Source organism: Lepisma saccharinum, chromosome 17, assembly GCF_977018435.1.
Source record: "Lepisma saccharinum chromosome 17, izLepSacc3.1, whole genome shotgun sequence".
NCBI lineage: Eukaryota > Metazoa > Arthropoda > Insecta > Zygentoma > Lepismatidae > Lepisma > Lepisma saccharinum.
Genome location: NC_139245.1, coordinates 63,733,997 through 63,756,303, shown reverse-complemented (window position 1 = coordinate 63,756,303; position 22,307 = coordinate 63,733,997).

Genomic DNA, 22,307 nt, shown 5'->3' with positions numbered 1-22,307 from the left:
TCCAATAACAGCATCACTGCACAGCTCTGTCAGGTATAGGGATATTGAGTATAGATTTATGGAAACCACAGCTCTGTTAAAATTGTTCCCAATAACAGCATCACTGCACAGCTCTGTCAGGTATAGGGATATTATTTCATGGCAATCACCTATCCATAATAGTTTTAAGCCCAGCAAAAATCTGTTTCTGTGTGGGATTTGAATCTTGTTCCCAATAACAGCATCACCGCACAGCTGTCAGGTATAGGGATATTGAGTTTATAGAAACCACAGTTCTGTATGCATTATTATTTATCTAGATATTATATCTGTGTCTGTGTAATTGAATTTTGTACCTAATAACAGCAGAAATATTGAGTATCTTCCATGACAATCACCTATTAAGCTCAGCAAGAATCTGTATCTGTGTAGGATTTGAATCCCGTTCCCAATAACAGCATTATTGCACAGGGATATTGAGTATCTAGATATAATTTCATGGCAAAAATTAATTCTTCACTCCTATCCATAAATCTGTGTAGGATTTGAATCCTGTTCCCCAATAACAACATTACTGCACAGCTCTGTTAGGTATAGGGACTAGATATTCATCATCACAACATGCAGCAGAGCTGTTCATAATTGATAAGATATAATTGTACTCAGAACAAACCTCTATAAGATATGACAACCTGCAACAATTTGGATGTACGAGATGTTTTATTTAGTATTTTTCAAGCTCTGCTGTTACAAACACTTCAGTCTTGTCCCTGTATATGTACTCAGCAACATAGGGCCATCACTGTAATAATATCTGCCACATGTTCTGTGATTATATGCTCTAACAACTTCATAATCTAAAAAAAAAATAAACCTGAAAACATATCTGTAATCTTATATTAATTATTCTTATCGGTGATACAAACATTGTCAATTCTAACAAGTTTAATTTTCAATAGGCTCTTCACATCAGTGTAACAAATTTTTGCAGATTCAATATTTGGCACAGTGGGCTGCCCACACCTGCTCACATCTGTAATTGTTTTTATTGTCATCCTGGAAATACATGCACATCATCAGGTATTCATATTGAATATTTGAGCACAGCCTGGGTAATAGGGGAACAATATTATATTTTTCATCATCTTCTGTTATCAAAATTGTAAAATGTATTATATGCTCCATTATATTTGCATAATTTGTAGATAAACATCTTATGGCCTGTTTCTGGTGCACAGGGTGAAGTTCCTGGTCTAGAAAATTGCAAAATTTGGCCTTGCAATCTAAGTTATACAGGGCAATCACACAAATATTTCCAATCAATTTTGTTTGGCAATGTTGATGACTGTGCAGAAGAAGTATCTATATGTTTATATGTGAAGTATTGCATGCTATATTCTCTCCTGGAATTTAGGGCATATTTTAGTGAGTATTCTGCTTTTATCTGGATTACAATTCTTTTGGTGCTTAACCCAATTGGGGCTGGATATATTCTTATTGCATTGATTACAATATTTTTGATTTTGCATTTTTGTTGTTGGTTTATTATATAAAATTTCCTGGGGTCCAAATCAAAATTCTATGCTTAAACAAAATATCAATTTTATTCAGCAGTGTGATTTGTGTGTGTGTGTGTATATGTGTATGTATGTATGTATGTATGTATGTGTGTTAATATTTTTGGCTTTGGTATTTATATAAAATTTCTTGGGGATCAAATCAAAACTCTATACTTAATAAACCTATGACAGGTTGTCAAAAATTCTGTCTATTAAATCAAATAGATTTGTAATTCAATTTATAAAAATTTGCTATATTTTTGTGTTTAAAAATATGAGCAGCACTGCAACAACACACCCTTACTCTTCAACGACTCTCACAATACTGGCTGATATGCAATGCAAAATCTCTTTATATAGCCTAAGCACAGACCGCACTGAAAACATCTGAAACAATAAGCCAATCAGAATATAACACATCATCACATTATGTCATAACCCACCAATCAGAAAACAACACATGTCTCATAATTTATTGCATAATATTGGGTAATAATTTGTTGCAAAACATAATACAATATAAATAAACCAGAAATAGGCCACAAGTGGACCGGAAGTGGACCGGAAGTAGTCAAACAGGAAGTGGACCGGACGTGAACCGGAAGTGGACCGGAAGTGTACCGGAAGTGGACCGGAAGTAAATATGTGTGGGTGGGTGTGGGTGTGTATGTGTGTGTGTATGTGTGTGTGTGTGTGGCCTACTTTTAGGTGTGGGCAAAAAAAATATCAAGAGGGGCATATTTTTGACAGGATTATGGACAACAATCTCACAGAAGTGCCTTTTGTAAGTGTAGGCAAATCAATCTGAGGGGGGTCATACTTTCCGGAAAATTCCTGAGAACATTTTTACAAAAATCTTGGATTAGACAGGGTTCCACACTTGAGCAAAAAGCTCATATGGGCATGTTGAGCTAGTCTTAAGTGTAGGCAAATCTGTCTGAGGGGGGTTCATCTTTTCTACACTAGAATTCAAAATTTCTTAAAATTAAAAGCATATCACACTTGAAGAATTGGGGTATAAGCCCCTCTTGCCTTTGTTTTAAGTGTAGGCAAATCGGGCTGTTCAATCAAATAACCTCTTCTTTTCTACACTTGTAAGTGGTGCTGCTTACATTGTAAATACAACTACTTATGAAGCAGCTGTTAAAGGCGACCAAGTTCATCAAATGTTGTGACGTTGTGTCTCACATTGCTTCTCTTAACAACAATGCGCCCGTCGAATGTACAAACATACTTCATGCCTGTTGGCCCCACTATGTACTTCGATTCAACATGGCGGCCGAGACATTTTTTCTGAAATTTGCCAAGTAGGTGTTGGCAACACTTGTCGTCGAGTCCGCAGCAAATATGGCTGCATGACGTCGTATTGTGTCTAAAGATTTATCTCTTGTCATCTGTGTGACAGGGAATGTGAAATGTATATATACATATGTGTGTGTCATTAAACATGTAGTTTACATAAGGTGATGTCCTTTTCAAATTCACCTGCACAACCATCGAAAGTTTTTGGATACAAATCGGAACGGGGCTCGCTTCCCGAAATGGTCCTCCATAGCCGGATTTGAAACATTCTGTGAAAGTGATTCTAGTAAATTTGTGTTTTTCTACATGCATATTTGTGAACTGTGACTGTGAATGTTCATTTGTGTGAGAAAGACAGTCTCCACACAGAACGTCTTATCACACTATTCGTATTTTCCGTTCGGTAGTTCCTCGCCCGCGAGACGCGAACAAAGAAACTGAAGTCATCAAGGCGTGGTGCTGGCCTAAACAAGCAGCTTTCGTTACCACCCTGTAGTGCAATCCGGTTTGCCAATTTTCGGTCGGTTCGCGGTTCGTGAAAGCGTCAAAATGGAGCGAATACTCGCAGCAAAGACAGTGCTAAAACGTGAGATTACGCGTCTCGAGAATCGTGTCAATTCCGGGACTTTAGACAATGCCACGATGTCTTTGTGTGGTGATAAAGCGACGCAAATATCAAGTGACTGCAAACAACTAATAATTGATCTTGCTGCAAGGGACGCTAGTGACTTCGAAAGGTATGAAGGTGAATTAGGTGTGGAAGAAGACAGACTTGATCAGATTGTCTACAAGCTTCGGTCAGTACAGTTTGCGGCATCAAAAAGTTTTACATCTGTGACTTCATCATCACGTGACAGCCCACTCCAGCAACACGTAGGTGAAGTTAAACTACCGAGATTGGAAATTCCTTCCTTCAGCGGATCGCTGGAGGACTAGCTAAGTTTTCATGATTTGTTTAGTGCAAGTGTCGACAAAAACGCGAACTTAAGTGGTGCACAAATACTTCAGTATTTGAAGGCTTCTCTCAAGGGCGAGGCTGCCTTGCTTGTACCATCGTTAGCAGTGACAGATGAAAGCTATCAACACGCGCGGGAATTGCTCAACAACCGCTATTCTAACAAAAGAGAATTAGTTAGCAACACTGTCCATCGACTGATGAATCAGCCGCAAGTGAATGAGAACTCGCACACAAATTTACGTCGTCTTATCGACACTACAAATGAGTGCATTCGTGTTTTAAAGGTGCTCGGTGTGCCTGTTGAATGTTGGGACGCGATTCTTATTTATCATACAACAAAAAAGCTCGAATCTGAGTCAAGAAAACAATGACAACTCTCTCTCACGTCGCAATAAGTGCCTACATTTTCCGAGTTGACCCAGTTCCTAGATCAGCGTGCGCGTGCATTGTCGTCAATGGCAAGTGAAAACAACAATCGGCGGAAGGCGGTGAGTCATAATAAGCCTTCAACCTCTTCCTTTGTAACATTAGCTGTTTCCTTCTGCCCGAAATACCGCACCAAGCAACACAAACTACACAAGTGTGAAGAGTTTCTTCAAATGTACGAGCAACAAAGGCACAGTTGTGTGCCTTTTAATTGTTTTCAACAGCACAAATTAAGAGTATGTACATCAAACGGGTGTCGCGTCTGTGGAAAATATCACCATACTTTAATTCATTTTGACAAGGCTAACAAGAATGGGCAGTCGACCAGTTCCTCTCCCCCACAAGTATCGTCTCATGTTGCAGAAAACAAGTTAGTTAAAATTTCTGGTGTACCACTAGTATTGTTATGTACTGCTATTGTCAATGTTAAAAACACAAAGGGTTACTTTCAGCCTTGTCGTGTGCTTCTAGACTCGGCATCGGAAGTGTCCTTTGTGTCTGAGACGTGTTTACAAAGGTTGCAGTTACCTAAGCAACGCACTAATATAAATATTTCTGGCATAACTGAAAGGGGTGTTTACACAGCCAATGCTATAGTTAATGTTCAGTTTTTGCCAAAATGCAAGACACAACTGTACAGTGTAAGGGCTGTGGCAGTGAAGAAAATCACAGGTAATTTGCCAAGTGTGCAAGCACCAGGGGCGTTGACTTGGTCACACCTACAGGCCTTACCTTTGGCTTATCCTCCATTTAACGTGAGTCCTCCTGTGGATATTTTATTAGGCTGTGACATTTTTCCTTTATTGTTGGGAAGTGGACGCTGCGTGGGAACTCCTGGTACTCCACCAGCATTAGAAACAGTCTTCGGTTGGGTGTTATCAGGGCAATTTGATGGTAGTGTTGGTTATGCAAATACAACTCAGTCTCATCTTTCCATGTGTCACGTGATTTGAATACTAACGTACGTAATTTGAAGCATTGCCAACCCTTAATCATTTAACGTCAGAATAGAAAAAGTGTGAACCACATTTCATAGCTACTCACTACAGCGCCTTCAATAACGCAGTGTGGAAAACGACCTAAGAAACTGGTTCCCCGAGACGATGACAAGTAGATGGCAGTGCGATCGACCCAGGTGCTAATTTTGTTATGAAAGTAATGCGGCTTAGTTAGTTTTTGGAATATATTGTGTAGATTTGTTTCTCTAGAAAGGCGGTAAGTGAATTGATGGAAACAGTTATATTTGTGGAGTGATTTGCAGTCACGAAATGGCATTAATTTGGAAAGAAAAGTAAAATAAAATTATTAAATAAATAGCATGCGTAACACAAGAAAAAACATCGCAATGTGATTCCGGACGTCAGGTCTTGGACTGTGTATTAGAGTTTATTTTTCTATGTTATTAGAATATAAATAGTATCCTGAGAGATATTTCATACCGAGGCGACAAACCACAAATGTCGCTTGAAAGCGAGCAGTCGGAAATCAATGCAGCCTTTCGAACCGTAGGGACTAAAGCTCTGACTGCACCGTTTCCTCAAGGAGATTTTACACCAAAGCGACACGCGACAAACGCTACGAGCATTTCACACCAAAGCGACACAAGTCATTCGGTCCAAGGCAACTTTCATACCGAAGTGACACATGTTGCTTGGAAAGGAGCCAATCAAGAGCAACATTTCACATCGTAGCGGCATGACGGGAAGCACAGGCCAGCGTTCGGTTGGTGAAATCCTCAAGCGATAAGTGTCGCGTGCCACTTGTCGCTTTGGTGCGCAATCTCACTAAAGCAAGACACTCATTGCATCGCGTATGCGCGAACAACAAACCGCGGCAACATGTTGCAAGCTATTGAGGGAATGGCCCAGTTTGAGCGACGCAGAAGCGACAAAGCGACACGTGTAGCTTATCGTGTCGCCTAGATCTGTTGTTGTAATGTGCGGTTTATTGTGTCGTCTATCTGTTGTTCGCAAGCAACGCGTGCTAATAGACTGAAGGCACCATGTCGCTTGTCACTTAGTTGGGAACTCTCCCTGTAGCGCGTCGCTTCGGTCTCAGCAAACTTCCTTTAAGGTGCTTCCCGACCGAAGTAACAAGTAGCACGCGAATACGCCATATGAACGTGTCGTTTGCTGTTTGGACCCTCATGTGCAATGAATGCTATTTTACAGTCTGGAAGTGTGTGTCACTAGTGTGACAGTGTGAACATCCCTTGTCGCTTGTCCCATTGGTTTGAAAGTTGCCTTACATTCATGTCGATGGCACTAAGAAAGTTTGTGGGGTTCCCCTTGTCGTTTCATGCAATCATCATTATCATCATCGCCGCGATTAGTTTAAAGCGGAAGAAAAGAGACAGTAAATATCAAAAATACAAAGCTTCAGTGTGTATATCATTAAAAGAAATGATGATGATGATAATAATAATGAACCTAATTCATACACAAAAATTTAATTGCCAAGAACATTCCACGCGTATTTTTTCTCCCGTATTTTTAACGAAAGTATGACGATAACAGGACGTGGTCGACTGTCTAGAATGTTCGTTAATATCTTCGCGACCACTGTACCAAATATCATAGCAATTATCACATGCATAGAGATGCTTCATGTAAAAGAATCAGACGCTGCAGCGAAAACTCCATTTACTTCCATTATAAGCAGTCGAACACCAAGCACCGGGGTCAACACCAGCGCCTCTAGCGGATCATTTTCGAGTGGAACCACCCAGAGAGCGCAGAAGCATGCCCTTTTCCACACTACGTTATTCTAGGCGCTGTACTACTCACCAATGAGAGAATGGTCGATATGTAGTTAGCTTACCATTTACGAACAATGATGTGGTGTTAGGGTTTTCAAGAGAAACAGCTGTTAAGAGACTTAAAAGTCAAGAACGCAGACTTTCTCACTCCCCTGAACTTCGTAAACAGTATAATGCTTTTATGACTGAGTATAGAGAACTTATGGAACATATCCCCCAGAAGAAATACACTGTATTTAAAGACAGTACGACTTCACCTATTCGTGTAGTTTTTGGTGGGAGTTGTAAAACGTCTACAGGTGTTTATTTTAATGACACTTTAATGATTGGCCCTAAGTTACAAAGTGATATCATTAGTATGATATTACAATTCAGAATACATCAAGTAGCCCTAACTTCTGACATCTCAAAAATGTATAGACAAGTGAAAATTAATCGAAAGGATACAGACTTTCAGAGAATTGTGTGGAGAGAGGATCCTAGTGAACCATTTCACGACTTCAGATTATTGACTGTCACTTATGGTACTGCTTGTGCACCATAATTAACTACTAGGTGTGTGCAAAAATTACGTGCAGATTAAGGTGCAAATTTCCCCCCTTGCTTCTAATGTGTTACTTAATCATGTGTACATAGACGACTTCTTGAGTGAGAGTGATTCTGCAGATGGTGCTATAGTGTTTCCTCCTTCCCTTATTTCATTATTCTCAGATCGGTTCGGTTGCTTCGCTATACAAATTCCAATACCTGTCGATTCATATCCGTCTGTCAGGCTGGTATCTTTCCACGGATGAGACAAGTAATGGAATTTGTAAGGTCTGCATTCCAAACTTTTGGAAAACTTTTGTGGTGAATCGGGTCTTCAAAATAGAAGAGGAAGGTGGTATAAGGTTGTGTCATGTCAGCGGTAAAGACAATCCTTCCGACTGTGCAAGTCGTGGGATTTCCCCTTCAAGCTTAGTGACACATTCTCTATGGTGGCGAGGGCCTCCACTTTTACTTGAGCTACAATTGCTTCAAAACAAGTGTGACATACAAGAATGTAGTGAAGTGAGTGTATAACAGAAGCAGTCTGTTGTAAGCCTTGTGTCAAAACAAGACAACCCATTATTTGAGAGGTATTCTTCTCTAAATAAATTGCAATGTGTAGTGGCCTGGTGTAAACGGTTCATTTTCAATGCCCGCAACAAAACTAACCAACTGCGTGGTCCATTGAGCAATAAAGAATTGTGGGAGACACTTCTGGTGTTAGTGAAACTTGTGCAACAGCGTCAATTTGCCAGTGAAATTAATGCTCTTAACAATGGTTTACCCTTATCTTCAGGGAGTACCTTGCATAGTTTATTTTTTGTATGAACTAGGCCTTCTCAGAGTAGGCGGCAGATTGAAACACAGTAACATTCCATACAGTGCCAAACATTCTATTTTGCTGCCCAAGAAGCATAGATTAAAAGACTTAATTATTGCATATGAGCACATTGTTCTTTTGCATGCAGGGCCACAACTTGTTATTTCAACACTACGCCAGGAATTTTGGATACCTCATGTTCGTGACAGAGTGCGTGAATGAGTGAAAAACTGTGTGACGTGCCATAGATATAATCCCACTATATCAAAAGAACTAATGGGAAACTTGCCATCAGCAAGAGTAATAGTTAATAGGACATTGTTACAATGTGGAGTGGATTACGCTGGGCCAGTAATTTTTAAGGAAATGAGCGGTCGTTCTCGTTGAAGTTACAAAGGATACATCGCATTGTTTATTTGCTTTTCCTCTAAGGCTATTCATCTCGAAGTTGTTAGTAGTGCAACCACTGCAGCCTTTCTAGCTGCTCTTAGAAAATTTGTGTCTCGACGAGGAAAGCCACGTGACATGTACAGTGACTGTGGAACTACGTTTGTTGGTGCAAACAAAGAGCTAAAGGACATCTTAAAAACTGTGAACAATTGAAAGCACATTGAAACAATTCCTAATAATCTGAGCAGTTTGGGAATAATATGGCATTTCAACAAACCTCTAAATCCTCATGCAGGAGGATTATGGGAAAATGGAATAAAATCAGTGAAATTCCATCATAAAAGAATTGTCTGAAATATATTGCTCATATTTGAAGAATGTGCACTGTGTTAGCACAGACTAAGCGTGTTTAAATTCGAGACCACTCACAGCCATTTCCAGTGACCCAAATTATATGCAAGCTCTTACTCCAGGACACTTTCTGATAGGAGATGCATTGATGTCAGCTCCGGAAAAAGCTCTTACCACATCGAAACTTAACAGACTTTCAAAGTGGCAACTTACACAAAATTAAATGCAACATTTCTGGAAACGTTTGTCTCGAGACAATCTCACCCAGCTGCAACAACGTTCGAAGTGGAGAACACAAAAGAAAAATCTTAAAGTTGGTGATTTGGTTCTCATCAGAGATGACCAGCTTCCTCCGCAGGAATGGAAACTTGGTAGAATATGTGAGGTTCATCCAAGTACTGATGGACTCGTAAGGACTGCTACAGTGAAAACCAGTACCGGCAATTACAAAAGACCAATTGTAAAGCTATGTCTTTTGCAATTTAATAATGATTGTGAAAATTGAAAAATTGAACATTTCTTTGGGACTAGATTATTTTGGTATTTTTTTATTTTTCAAGGAGAATGGGCATGATGATTTTCGTCAGGATAAATGCAGGAACAATGTTATTCCAAGTTACAGAGTTAAATAAATTATTGATACTGTAAAAAATGTAAATTGTGAACTAGCAATCCATATTTTGTGCACTTTTTGAGAATGAAGAAAATAAAATGGATTGGGCACGGTAGATTCAAGCTATATTAGATTCCAGGTATAAGCTTGGTTATTTGTAAGGTTATTTCTCGAAATATAGGGTTACTCCAGAGAATGTCTATATAAAATTATTCTTATTCACAATCGGGAATATCTCTGGTTAACCGTCAGTATTCAGATATCTAACAAAAATGTATTTTATGTTTAATTTCATTGATGGGTAATATTTAACCCTTCAATTGCATTTTTTTTCACTTTGCTGTGACGTAATATATAAAATAATGTATTGCAACAGTCGAAGCCACTGGCAACACGACACTAGTTCAGCCTCATTGCATAAAGTGGATTCTGTCCCGATTACCCTATCCGTGCATAAAGCGGAATCCGTATCGATACATTCTGCTTCCGAATAGCCTCAGTGCACAAACTTGATTCTGTCCGGATGAACCTATCCGTGCATAAAACGGACTTTGAAAATCTGTTCAATCCGCTTAGATACATTCCGCTCCCGATTAACCATACATCCTACTTCCGATTAGCCTCAGTACATAAAGTTAATTCACCCTCTTTAATTAGTATACAAAATACACACATTCACACATCGAACACTCCATATTTACGGCATGCAGTTTCCAATTCGGTGGAGTGAATTATTTTATCTATCACATCATTTACTTTTCTATTATGTTCGTGCCATGAATCACTCTACCGATACATGCCAAGGAAACGATTTTCTTCTAGAAAATCCAACTAATCGTTAAGCATAGGGGTAAAATTAGCAAAGTCTGCTATCTCCTTCACTCTGCGCCCATACGTGGCATGAGTGTAATCGCCCACCACTATCTCCACAGCAGTTTTTAACATTTCATTCAATGCTGCTAAGGGAATAATATCGTCCAGGGAAACCATGGATAAAATCCGCACCCAGATTTCCACTGGTACCTTCTCCATTCCTTAGGCTGCAAGTGTTCAATTTACTGATGCCTCTGCATCTGTAGCAAAATGTAACAAGGAACATAGTGTGAATCAAGTTATGTTTTTTATGCAGACTCTGAGAGGAAGTTTTTTTCTATCACAGGCATGCAGACCCAACAAGGAAGTTGAATCCGTTCCGTTAATGACTCAACCGTACACGGATCTAATATGTGCATATGTTCCGACCATCGCTTCAGAGCTTTCATTCTTCTATAACGTCTTTATCAGTGCAGTGTAACGATGGAGGGAGAGAATTTGCTTAGTGCAAGGCAATAATAATAACCTTTTTTTGTATGTATAAATTGCTTTATTTATTACTTGGACTCGACTTACACATTTTACTCTATTTACAATACATAATATCATTTTTTTGTCATTTTGAGAACACCATTTACAGTAGGCTCCATACGTATTATGCTGTATTTTGTTCGGCAAAAAAAAAGCTTCAAAATTCAGAACAACTTACACATTTTACTCTATTTCCAATACATACTATCAATATTTGTTTTCATTTTAAGAACACCACGTATAATGAACCATAAATATTATGCTGTATTTTATTCGGCGAAATAAGAGCTTAAAAATTCAGAACAAGTTACACATTCTACTCTATTTACAATACATACTACCAACATTTGTTTTCATTTTAAGAACACCATGTACAGTGGGCTCCATAAGTATTATGCTGTATTTTATTCGACCAAATAAGAACTTCAAAATTAAACATTATTGCTTACAATATTCACAGATAATATGAAGAGTAATATAGGGTGATCCATAAAGAACGCCGGATTTGTAAAGGACGCCATATTTTTTTGTTTGGTTGGCAGCATTGTTGGTGCGATTGTTGTTATCAGTTATCATTGAGGTTTTGTGTTGAGAAGCGTTTCAGTTGTTCTACTGTTTGTGAGTGTTGCTAACGCCATGGAAAGGTACAGTAAGAAACAGCGAGTTTTGATTGTCAAAACGCACTGCAAGAATGGTGAAAGTCTCGCGGTGACTGTTCGGAAACTCCGTACGATACTTGGTCATCTTCATGCACCGAACGAATCAACTGTTCGTAGGTTGATCGAAATTTGAAGAAACTTGATCAACAGAAGACATCAAAAGCCCTGGACGCCCTCGAAGTCGCCGGAGTGAAGCAAACGTTGCTGTTGTGCGTGATTTTGTTGCTGTGAGTCCTGCAAAATCGTATCGCCGTCGTGCTCAAGAACTGCATATGATGCCAACAACAATGCAAAGAATCTTGACGAAAGATCTGCACTTGCACGCGTACAAAGTGCAGTTAACGCAGGAACTGAAACCAGCGGATCATGGAAAACGACGGCAATTTGTAGACTGGATCCTTGAAAGGGAACGAGAGAACGAGGGTTTCGCAAAGCGCATCATTCTCAGCGATGAAGCTCATTTTCATTTAAACGGGTTCGTAAACAAGCAGAATTGCCGAATATGGGGATCTGAGAACCCAAGAGTGATTCAGGAAAAGGAAATGCATCCTCAGAGAGTTACGGTTTGGTGTGGGATTTGGAGTGGGGGTTTGGTCGGTCCTTACTTTTTTGAAGACGAAGAAGGAAATACTCTGACAGTGAATGGAATTCGTTACCGTGCAATGCTAACTGATTTTCTTTGGCCTCGTTTGGATCAAATGAACATCGAAAATGTATGGTTCCAACAAGACGGCGCAACTTGCCACACTTCACAAGAAACATTCAAATCTGCTGCGTGAAAGTTCCCGGACAGAATAATCTCGTTGCGAGGAGACCAAACCTTCCCACCTCAATCTTGTGACTTGACACCATGTGACTTTTTCTTGTGGGGGTACACCAAGTCACAGTTTTACCAGAACAAACCCCGAAGTTTGTTGGAACATAAGCAAGAAATTCGACGTGTCCTCAACACACTTGACGGGGAAATGTGTGATCGGCTCATGGTGAATTTCATGGACCGGGTGATTGCGTGTAGGGCTAGTAGGGGGGTCATATGCCTGATATTGTTTTCCATGTTTAAACCTTAATATCTCCTGAAGAGAAGAGTATGTGTTCTGGGCTTTTTTCCCAAAAATTAATTTCATTTATAGCAACTTCAAATCCGGTGTTCTTTATGGATCATCCTTTTCTTATGGTTCTCACTGTACGTTAAAAGAAAAATAAACATAGAAATGGTGTTAGTTTGTTAGCGGTGTTAGTTTTGTTTATTCGTTTATTTTCCTTTTCTTCAAAAGCTCTAACATTCGTTCCTCCATTTTTCTCCCCCCGCTTTTTTATTTTCTGTTTTTTTCATTTCTCATACTCTTAAATAACTCCATTAACTCAAAACAGACTCTGAGCGACAGATGTGAAGGTATATATATTGTGCCCGTTATACATTTTCTATAAAATCAGAAAACACAGGTATATTTCTCTTTTTTTCGGTCATATGCGTAAATATTTTTACAAGTGTATCTATTCGTATCTCCATGTCTATGCACGTTCCTTCCAGTTTTCCTAGTAGAACTTCAGCTAAACCATTCTCTTTACAGAAATTTACGTAGCACGCATTCTGTATATCCACATGACGTCCATGCATCTCGTCCATAGACTTCTTCGTTCTTCCAAACCCGTCTCCTCTTTCACGTCACCATGTAAGAAACTGAAGTTCAGCGGAAGTGTTGTCATCTGAAAAAAGATAGAAAAATATGTTAGATGTATATTGCACGTAAACCGTGATTACAGTTATACATTTTCTGTTTCCCTCCTGGTTCACCTGGTTCATCGATATCGGTGAGGAAGACGGTGATTTGCCAATTTCACTACCTCCCGTCATCCATATCGCTGAGGATGAGGAATGATCCACTACAGTGGACTCCTGTACCTTCTCTTCAAATAACCGTTGATGACACGAGCAACATTTTTATTTTCTTACCTTTCAACCTGTATTTCTTTCTGCTTCCGACGTGTCGGTCTCTTCTATAATATCAGGGAACTCTTGATGAGGATTTCTGTTGCTGAACTGCTCTTTCACTTTCCCGATACTGGAAAGAAACAAATATTTCCGTTTAAGATTCTCATGATGTGAAGGACGGTCGGAATATCCAACAATCTCTTCCACATCTAATTCAGAACCTTTTATCCCTAGTGTCTCGCTTAGTGTTTCCTGCAATTTTGTACGATATATGAACCTTTGCAGAACCTCGGACATTTTTAACAAGCATTCCGTATAAACTTTACGGAATTCGTGCATCAACATCGCAACATCACCCTACTCAACTACCATATATTTTCTGTGACACCCGATTTGGTACAAACACGGAATTTCCACATTTAACAACTCCTACAAATTCTCATATCTTCTCATTTCCTGCCCTGACACATATGTGTTCATTCTCTCGTCAGCCATCATGACGTATTTCCTCACCAAACTGCTATGTTATATCTACATGTTCCGAATTTAATTCACATTCCATTTCCATTCACATACATTCCATCGGGGAAATTTCTGACACTACGATAAAAGTTCTTGGATGATAACCTCGTGTCGGCACCTCACCGGCAACAAGGCCACTCCAGACACGGTACGGCAGATGACCGTACCCAGGCGCTCTCTCAAACTGATAATGCGTCTCACATAACCCCTTCTTCGACAATTAATACAATACATGCTGATCGGATAACCTTGAATCTCAATGTGCATGCAAGTTTCCTCCGGTAAATCTCTATCGTGATATGTTACCAACAATGATTCCCTGTATCTTACTGGGACGTCGAATATCAACAATTTTGAATTTGCACTCTGAAATACTATCCTTTTGCAGCCTTTTATCCTTTTCGATCCGGAAATCGTTGCAGGGTATTCGAGACACGTTGTCATTTCGGGAAAACGCTCTGTATGCCCGGGCAGAGGATTACACACCATTTTCCTGTCAAAACTCTGCTTCCGTTTATTCGACATTTCACCCCCACCACCGGAAGTGTATTTCCTGCCAGGTTTCATTTCTTCATACTGATGCTGCTCGATGGTCGTGGTGACCTTGGAGGAGACGGTAATGGACGGGAACTCCGTGCTGTCTCAGCTTGATGAGCCGTCGAGTCCGGAGATTTTTTACCGAACATACCGCTTGCAAATCCTAACAGCCACGATACTACGCCCATTCTTCACTCACCTTTGCTTACTTCAGATTCGATACCTGCTTGGATTTCAGACAGAGAGCAATGACTCTGATGATCCAATAGCCGCTGCTCTGTTCCAGGTGTTAGGAGGTTCTGCTGCTTCGACAACTGAGATGCTGATTCCTGTAACCTCCCGATTCGCCAATCTCCGATCTACGTCATCAATACAGATTGCCTGCATTCGTTCCCGCAAAGCGTCCAACGGCTACGTGCCTCTCCTATTTTCTTCCTGTCCTGGTACATTATACACAGTCACCTCTTCCGAGAAAAATACTCTATTTACTCTATTTCCAATTTTTACATCTAGACGCTCCGAATCCTTTTTCTCTTTCTGCTATTCCTCCATCACATGCTGCCGACACCGACTTCTATCTCCTTTTATTCAGCACCACTCGGATTATTATCATACGCTCTCCACGAATTCAAATCTCATCATTTCCGGACCACTGCTACATATCACTCACCCTCTAACTCTTTCCTTAATCACCAAACACATTTACAGTCCGGAAACCATATTTCCATCCGAACAAACACATCACACATATCACTGAACCGTTCCAAGAATTCCATAACATGCACACATCATCTGTTCTTATGCTTGAACAGTCTGGAAACTCTATCTCCATCCCGACAGACACACCACATATCACTCATCCATTCCAAGAATTCCATAACAGTCAAACACCAGCTGTTCTCATGACTCATTAACATCTCAACGGCCGCCCGAGAAAAGCACCTCCTCGCCAGAATGACTCATCAACCTAAAACATGATCGGAAATGTTTCAGACCACACCCAATTCCTGGAATTTCATACTCATCAACGGCCCCGAGAAAAACAACTACTCCCCAGAAAGACTCATCAACGCCATCTCTCTTCAAATAAAGGAAACACGTACCCAAATTCTCAGATTCAAACTCATCAACGCCATCTTCATTCAGACACCGGAAACACGTACTCCAATTCCGAGAAAACCAATCGTCACCGAAAATTCCTTGCATACTTTTCCTCGTCCCTAACAACCAATCAGAATCCTCCTCACAAAATAAACCACGCCCATTTTATGACGTCACACCAATCAAAATACCCCTTACAAAATAAGCCATGCCTATTTATTTCATTACGTCACCAAATAGGAAACTATTGATCTTTGATCCATTTTTTCAAATCAATTGTTTTATCGACCCCAAGGAGAGTGCATTACTACTTTGTCTGTTTTTGTGATCATGCCTTCCGCCAAGTTGCAGTGAACGGTCAGAGTCTAGATGGCTAGAAATTTTGGAATGTTGGCGCCAAAGTGTTTGATTCCAGGTTTGAGTTTTGTGTTGTTCTCGAAACTCAAAATTATCCGATCAAAATCTTGGTACGCCTCTATCTGTAGCTTGATATTCATTACGCTCTTACCGATAACTTGCAAAACGTCAGAGGAAGGTAAATTTGTGATGGTGTCTTCCAAAATCTGGAATTTACTTATAATTTCTTCGAGAGTGCTATGAATTTCTTGCGTTTGAAGCTTCTCTTTGATAGAATCACTTTCGATCCATAAAAAATTCATCACGTAAGTTAGAGATGGCGTTACGTAACTGTTCGACGTCGAAATTATTTTTAATGTCGCCTATCAAGTTCTGAAGTTTTTACAATTTTATTTTCTACGTTGGAAGTTCGGTCTTCAAGTTCAAGTTTCAATTTAGTTTGAAGCTGCTGCAATTTGAAGGAAACCAAAGCTCAACTGTATATCTTGAACGTTGCCAACCGACGGCAGGTTGACAAAATTTTTTAAAGAAGATTTCAGTTCATAATCTATTTTGAGAATGGGTTCCAAGCAATGAGACTGAATACTTGCTATTTCCGACTGTAGACTGGTGTTGAGTGTATTTTGCAAAGCTACCAGATCGCTCCTTAACATTTCAACCCTGTCATCCAGCACAAGAATCTCGCTGGCATAATCCACTTTCTTCATGTGTCCAAAAATATCGTTAGGCATTATGATTATTTATTTACTTATTATCGGATACGTGATTCTCAATTCCACGAAGATAACAATGAGTTTGTTGTATTCTCTCAGAAGCTCGGCGTACAGACAATCTCCTGCAGAAACATCGTACATGGTGGAGGAGTCCATCTTATCGTGCTTGATTCGGTAAATGTTCTTGCAGGAGGAAACTTTGATTTCGCCCACATTCTCCGAATTCACGATTATCTGAAGTTTCCCGCCAATCGGAATCTTGTAGAGATTGAGATTATTGTGGAAGACGTAAAAAGTTTTACCAACTTCGTCATCGTATATCGTCCAAATGCTGATCAGGTGAATGATCAAAGACCGTTGAGTTTAACATTGAAGGCAATATAGTATTGAAGCTAGGTGATGCGGTTTCCATGATGATTTGCTTTCCGAAACCAAATACATTCATAGGCATGGTTATGTATTTTTTTGTAAGAATATTTCTTTTTGTTTGATTATGGACATTCGATACATTTCTTGTCATCTTTCAACGATAATGACCCCAAAGCAATGTATGAAATCCACACTCGAGGATGGATCTCTTATCGTCGTGAGGATCCAGGGCATTTTTTTCGCACCTTGTTGGTTGTCAGTACGTGATCCACGCCTTGGATTCTTTCTTCAGCCCTCAATATTGGTAACCATGAGTTGAGACACTCTACGTAATCTTGCAAGTTCAGTTTGTTCTCCACCGTGTTCCTGCTCAATCCCTTGGCTTTCTTGATGATGCTACCTTCGGCTCGAATCACGTACATTTTGGATCGCAACCCGGCAAACTCGAGAATCATGTCACAATTTTTCTCATCTTTTAATTTTCCAGGTACTTTTTTTATGACGAGATGGAATGTTGTACCTGTTTGGCTGAGGATGTGCACATGTATCGAAATACTCGAGCATGGATTGATCTTTTACGTCTTCATAGAGGTTTGATGTCTTTATGTTGTACACAAAGCTGTCGGTGTCCATGTATAGAAGAAAGAGTTTATCGTCATTCAAGGGTTTCATATTATCATAGTGTAGCTCCAACATGTTGAGCTTGGACAAATCCAGGACAGTTGCTCCTACATATATGGACTTCTTGAAACGAATGATCTTCTTGTCCATTACAAATAATTCAAGCTGCTCATGATAGATTTTTCGCGACTTGAATGTCGGTTTTGCTACCAGCTTTCTGCACTTCCTGGAGTCGGAGATAAATTTCACATCCACATGGTTTCTTACATTTTCCATCGTCATCCCATACACCACATTATTCAAAATTTAAAAAAAAATCCTTTTCTAGGTAGGAAGTGGCGTTTGTTCTGTGTTCCGTGTTGGTCACAATGAAGGATTTCAACCACTCCGAATGTTTAAACATGAGGCTTCTTCGTACACTCACCACTCGAACCCCTCTCTCCACCAAGAACCTGAGATTTTGTAGTGGACCACGAATCTTTTTTTTTTTTTTTTTTGATTCCAAAGTCATCAGATGCTTTTTTTATTTAGGTGGACATTTAACCTCGGATGTTGGTGGTAAATCGCTGAAGAGATCGTGCAATTGGTCGGGGAAATCAAGATCTACCTCTGCAATGAAACCACATTCCCTATCATCGAAATCAAAAACATTTATCGAATCGGGATCAATCCATTGAAAACCGCCATAGGAAAGTTTCATCATCCTGAAGTGTCCATATAAATTGTTGACATGGACGTAGAAGATGTAATTGGAGGATAGGTTTGCATCGTATTGATCATCAGCCATATGAACGTTATTTGCTTTTGCATGTAAATGAGAACACTGCACCATTCCACCACGTATCCCATTCTCTATAAAAGTAGCATGTCCACATCTGATAGGAATTCTACTTTAACGTTAATTTGGAATAACATGGACGACCACGCCAAACCAAGGCTGTAAAAAATGCGGGATCCAACTTGTAAATATGCATTGACAATTTTCTAAAAGCCTGGAATACATCAGCAAGAATTGTCACATCAAGCTTGAGGTAGGTATCATGATAGTCTCCCAATGTTTAACACCCTAATTTGTACCACATGAATTTCGCATGTTCGCATTATTTATCTGTAACATCTAAACCTTTGAGTCAACTGTAAAACTTCTCTTGAGGAGGATGAGAATCATCGTCGAACTTGCCGGGTTCCGTGACGTATTCACAGGGGTTACACCTTTTTGCTTGACTAGCGCAAGGTCTAATTTGGGAAACCAGCACGCGTGATGTTCAGCTGATCGTCTCTTAGTTTGCTCGCAAGAGCGTCGATTCTTGCCGATAGGAACCTGTAGGAATCCAGGAAACGCATCTCGATCGTACAAAACGTCTCTGGAATCTTCACCCACTTGCTGAGGCTGATTTACCGTTACTCGTTCTGGGTCAGCACATTGATGTCCATTGCGTTGTAGCCAAGATGTCTGACGAGGTGATGGAAATCGTAGCCGCTGCTACGATTTTAGCTATACTGTACATTCGTTGTGCCAGAGGAGCTAGGGGCTTAGAACTGGACTCACTCTGGTCAGTGAAGTGAAGCATTCCTCTTGTAAAGTCGACAATGTCTCGTGACAGAATCATTGTAAGAATGCGTTTCTTGAGATTTGATGTTAGATCCACAAGGCAAGAATGGCTGAAATTAGACAAATTTGCTTTGGTTTCAGAAATGTGGTATGAGTTCATTGTAAATGCACAATGTAGCTGTATACCTGGAGTGTATGTAATCATTGATGAGTACCTCTTTCTATCTAAATGCCGCTGCAGATTTACACAGTTCATGGCAGCAAGACCAGATAAATATGTGCAGAAATATTGCTTGGCTGTAGACAAAGAATCGAAGTATGTAGTAAACACTTTCCCGTACATAGGAAAATATAATTTAAGCCAAATAATGAGCGCCTTCGTGATTTTGTTGTAAAGAGGTTGATGGAACCTTATTTGAAGAAGGGAAGAAATGTAACCTGCGACAACTTCTTCACCTTTTTGACTCACTCTGAAAGCAAATGCCAATAGTCTTATTGGTACCATGAACAGAGCTCGTAGGGAAATACCAGTTTCTGTGAAGAATGTAAAAATAATTTATACAGTACAGTAGTGCTGAAGAGGAATGATATGTCTTTGATAATATATCAGAGAAAGACCAACGAAAATGTTATCATTCTCAGCACTATGCATCCTGACATTCAAATTGACACTGCTAAAAAAACAGACACAGTAATATTTTATAATTATAACTCCAAATGTAGAGTTGATGTGGTGGATCAGATGGCCCGCAAATACTCCTTGAAATCACCATCCAAACGCTGGTAGTTCACACGTCCTAAACTTGTTGGATTAGGCAGGAATAAATGCATTGGTTGTGTACAGTGCATTGAATGAGAAAAAATTGAATTGAAAAGTCTTCCCTCTACAACTAGGATAGAAGCTTGCTGAGAGATATGCAGTAACAAGGATAGCAAAATTCGCAACACTATCCCTGACGATATTTCAGAGAGACAAGAAAATCGCACATGGTGTCAAGTAAAGAAAAACTGCACAGAAAACAGATCGTTTGTGAAGTGTCACGCTTGTAAGAAAATCATCTGCAAAGAGTGCACATTCAAAAACTATTATGTGTGTTCATTATGTGACATCACCCTGTACAACTACGCAATACTCTATGTTGTCCTTCGTACTCTGTGTGTGTTAATTTTAAAATGAAACATAAATAAACATAACAGATTATTTTTATATGCCGCTATTTATATCCCTCAATTGATAATCACGAAATGGGAGTAGTGAGTCATAAGTGGCCCAGCCGTGGTTCCAGGTAAATCTGATTTTTTTTCAGGGGTGGCTGACATCCGGAAAGTGAAATTACTTGTGTTTGTTACTGACTTTGATTGATGAAAAGTCAAGCAATTATAGCACTCCAGGTTCAAACGCAAAGAAGTGGGGGGGGGGAAAGCAGTTGGGTCAAAAATGACACAGCTGAGGTTCTAGTGTTTAATGCAATTATACCCTTCATACATTGTATTCGTGCGCTCTTTTGACAGAAGCAACCTTTCTACTACTCACGGAAATTAACATTTGACCAAATCACTTGGTAGAGCTAGGTTTGGAATCTGCAGCTTTTATTTCCCAACATGCAATACGTTTAAATAGGATGAACGAAAATTAACATATTTATACATTTTAACGGGTAGCTTTTAAGTTGTGGACGAGTAAATTCGTGAAATGTGTTACAAATCGACGAGAACATTAATTTGGATGTGGTTATTTACATGTGATAACATTTGCTCGTCTCAAATTTCTAGCATTTCTGTTCTGGTTGTAATGCATTCCCGTAAAAGCAAACAATGTAACATGGTTCATAAGTATAAATCCATAAGTTATGCATATCCACCTTTTATGAAGAACCTCGGTGGTCTAGTATGTATTGGCGTATTAGAGACTCTTGAGACACTCGATTTCCATTCCCACAGTGTGTGATTTCAGGTTGGCATTTTTCATGTGCCATATTGTTTCAACAACTTAGAGTGAAACGATTAGAAGGTTCGACAACCTGTAAAAAATGGGTGGATTTGAGCAACACAGGTTGGTGAAGAAGAAGGAAACGCGATAGTGAACACAAAACTTTCACAAATTGCCTAAATTGAACACGAGTGGGTGTTTTTGCTACATAACTCATACTTTCTTGGCATGTTTGTGCAATGCAAGATTTATTTTTAACAACACAAAAAATTACTGATGTTCAAAAGGTTTATGTTGACGGATACTTACAATTCCATCTAAGAAAGTTCAATGCATACCAGTTAATTTAATTCTTAGCAGAAAATGAATTTATCATGTACCATACACCATCCTCCAGTAGCGTGTTGTAAGCATAGCAACTCCCATATTCTGTGTGAACAATCTTTGGCCCGATTTTAAATGATCTCTTCCAGCTATAGTCGCCAAATGCATATCTATTTCTGTTGAAAGGAGCAATAACCTAAAATGAACAATTCATAAAAACATAGTCGCTTCTCTTATTGCTTGTCAATAATATTTTGCAAACATATTTTTATAATGCAAAGAAATCTGGGAGTAGAGTTACATGGGGAATTTTAACAAGAGTGGATGTTTTAGAATTTATGACACATTAATTCTCTGAAATCTTGTTCTAGAAGCAACTTATCTTGCATCCAAGAACAGCATTTACGTCTGGCAAAATTGTACAAACCATGAAAATACAACAGTAGTGGAAAGGTATTGTTTCACCGGCCCTCCTTGTAGGTATGCCTAGTATTTAACCTCAGTTGTGACATATTCTGATGATTCTCATGATCTTGTTTATGGATTTTACTGCCTTCGACGATGTTCTAGCCATATTTTTTGCTCAATCTTATTTTAGGACTTTTTTGTAAGGTGGTGGAGCCTCTTCTTTGTAGGTATGCCAAGATCTTACGTGATATAA